Source organism: Cetorhinus maximus, unplaced genomic scaffold (assembly GCF_964194155.1).
Source record: "Cetorhinus maximus unplaced genomic scaffold, sCetMax3.hap1.1 HAP1_SCAFFOLD_540, whole genome shotgun sequence".
NCBI lineage: Eukaryota > Metazoa > Chordata > Chondrichthyes > Lamniformes > Cetorhinidae > Cetorhinus > Cetorhinus maximus.
This window is the reverse complement of record NW_027596482.1, coordinates 247,887-250,920: the sequence shown is the minus strand read 5'-3', so window position 1 is coordinate 250,920 and position 3,034 is coordinate 247,887. Positions and strand designations below refer to the sequence as shown.

General features: G+C 53.2%; 1 pseudogene; it reads right to left on the bottom strand.

The window, feature by feature from the left end:
- Positions 1 to 1,147: 1,147 nt before the first annotated feature.
- LOC144674020 (U2 spliceosomal RNA) lies at positions 1,148 to 1,325 on the bottom strand (annotated as a pseudogene).
- Between the last annotated feature and the right edge of the window lie 1,709 nt (positions 1,326 to 3,034).

Genomic DNA, 3,034 nt, shown 5'->3' with positions numbered 1-3,034 from the left:
CGAATACAACTCCGCCGGCAGGCCGTCGCTTCCGGGGGTTTTACTCTTCTCGAAGGACTCGAGGGCCTTAGTCAGTTCGTCAGGAGTTAGCGGTTTGTCTAGGCTCTCCCGCGTACTGTGGTCTAAGACCTCCGTGATAGAGGACAGGAAGGACTGGGAGGCCGTGCTGTCCGTGGGCTTCACGTCATACAGTCCGCCATAAAAGGATTTGCTGATCCTCAGAATGTCGGACCGTGATGACTTTACTGAGCCGTCTTCTTCCTTCAGGCTGCTGATCACAGAGCGCTCTCTGTGTACCTTTTGGAAGAAGAAACGTGAGCACGTCTCATCCTGCTCCATGGAGCGGACTCTGGAACGGAAGATGATCTTGGAGGCCTCCGAGGCAAAGTGCGAGGCTTGCTGGCCCTTCACCTCTTGGAGCTCCTCCTTGACATCCACCCCCATCGACTGCAGCCGGAGCAGATTCTGCATCTTTTTCTGGAGTCGGGACATTTCCCTCGGTTCCTTTCTAGCTTTCTGGGTGCCTTTGAGGATGAAAAACCTCTTGATGTTTCCCTTGATCGCTTCCCACCAGTGTGTCAGGGACTCAAAGAGGGGTTTCACGGTTCTCCAACCTTTGTAATCCCTCTTGAGCTCCTCAATGTTCTCTGGGGTCAGCAGTTGCACATTTAGCTTCCATGCCCCCCTGCCCACCCTCAGGTCCTTCTCCAAGTGGCAGTCCGCCAGTAGGAGGCAGTGGTCAGAGAAGAACACCGGCTTGACCTCGGTGGATCTGACTGTGAATGCACGGGACACAAACAGGAAGTCTATCCTGGAACGAATGGACCCGTCTGGCCGCGACCAGGTGTATCTACGCTGCGCTCGGTCTGCAGGGTTGCTGAAGACGTCGTGCAGCTTGGCATCCTTAACTGTTTCCATCAGGGATCTGGACGTAGCGTCCAATCTGCTGCCGGCCCTGCCAGCGAGTGTTGGGTGAGAGTGCGTGTTTTTTGTGTGTAGCTGCTGCGGGTGAGTGAGTGAGTGAGAGAGAGAGAGAGAGAGAGAGAAAGAAAGAAAGTTGGATTTTGGAACATGTACATGTTGAGAAGTAAAGAAAGCAGATGTTTGTAAGAAAACTATTTTTAGCATTGAAAATCCCCTGGAAAGGGGAGGGTGCACCGTTCCCAGAGATACTGCAATACCGGGTCGATGCGTGGAGTGGACGGAGCAAGCCCCTATTCCATCTCCCTGCTCCAAAAATCAATTTAATATATGGTCCCCAGATAAGGGACGTATCAGATATTAAACTGATAAGAACAGATTTTTTTTTTTTTTTGTAAAAATATACTTTATTCATAAAATATCTTCAATCACATTCCACACCATTTCAAAAACAACCTTACAAGGGTACAATCCAGGGTTAAACTTTTACAAAATGTATCACCAGGTGCATTAGTACAAACAATATTACAATCATTTACAGCCTTTCATTTTGATCTGTACAGCCCGAGGGGCTCTAAACAGTTCCCAGTCTCTCGGTGCGCTGTGGTAGAAAGGTCTTAGACAGCGACCCTTCCCCATTGCGCCTTTGCGGCAGCTGCCCCAAGCTTTAGTGCGTCCCTCAGCACGTAGTCCTGGACTTTGGATTGTGCCAGTCCGCAACAATCGGTCGGGGACAACTCTTTGTGCTGGAAGACCAACAAGTTTCGGGCAGACCAAAGCGCCTCTTTCACCGAGTTGATGATCCTCCAGCTGCAGTTGATGTTTGTCTCGGTGTGTGTCCCTGGGAACAGCCCGTAGAGCACAGAGTCCTGTGTCACAGAACTGCTCGGGATGAACCTCGACAGCAACCACTGCATCTCTCTCCAGACTTTCTTTGCAAAGGCACAATCCACAAGGAGGTGGACAACGGTCTCTTCCCCACCACAGCCACCTCGAGGGCAACGTGCAGAGGGGGTGAGCTTCCTGGCGTGTAGGAAGGATCTGACGGGGAGGGCCTTTCTCACCACCAGCCAAGCTACGTCTTGGTGCTTGTTGGAAAGTTCTGGCGATGAGGCATTCTGCCAAATGACTTTGACAGTCTGCTCGGGGAACCATCCCACAGGGTCCACCCTCTCCTTATCCCTCAGGGCCTCTAGGACGTTACGTGCTGACCACTGCCTGATGGACTTGTGGTCAAAGGTGTTTTTCTGCATCAATTTTTCCACCAGGGACAGGTGGTACGGCACGGTCCAACTACTTGGAGCGTTCCGCGGCAGCGTGGCCAGACCCATCCTTCGCAACACCGGGGACAGGTAGAACCTCAGCACGTAGTGACGCTTGGTGTTTGCGTACTGAGGGTCTACGCACCGCTTGATGCAGCCGCACACAAAGGTGGCCATCAGTATGAGGGCGATGTTGGGCACGTTTTTTCCCCCTTTATCTAGAGGCTTGTAGATCGCGTCCCTGCGGACACGATCCATTTTCGACCTCCAGATAAAGCGGAAGATGGCTCGAGTGATCGCCGTCGCGCAGGAGTCTGGAATGGGCCAGACCTGCGCCACGTACAGCAACAGCGAGAGTACCTCACACCTGATGACCAGGTTCTTACCCGCAATGGAGAGGGAGCGTCGATCCCACATGCCCAGTTTCCTTTTCACCATAGCCACTCGCTCCTTCCAGTTTCTAACGCATGCCCCGGTCCCTCCGAACCATATCCCCAGCACCTTCAGGCCGTCAGCCCTGACAGTGAAGGGGACAAAGGATCGGTCAGCCCAGTTCCCAAAGAACATGGCCTCGCTCTTCCCACGATTTACCTTGGCTCCCGAGGCCAGTTCGAACTGGTCGCAGACGTGCATCAGTCTGCGCACCGACAGCGGATCCGAGCAGAAGACGGCGACGTCGTCCATGTACAGGGAGGCTTTTACCTGAGTGCCTCCACTGCCTGGGATCGTCACTCCTCTTATGCCCGGATCCTTCCTGATGGACTCGGCAAAGGGTTCTATGCAGCACACGAAAAGGACAGGCGAGAGAGGACAGCCCTGCCTGACTCCAGATTTAATGGGAAAGCTATCTG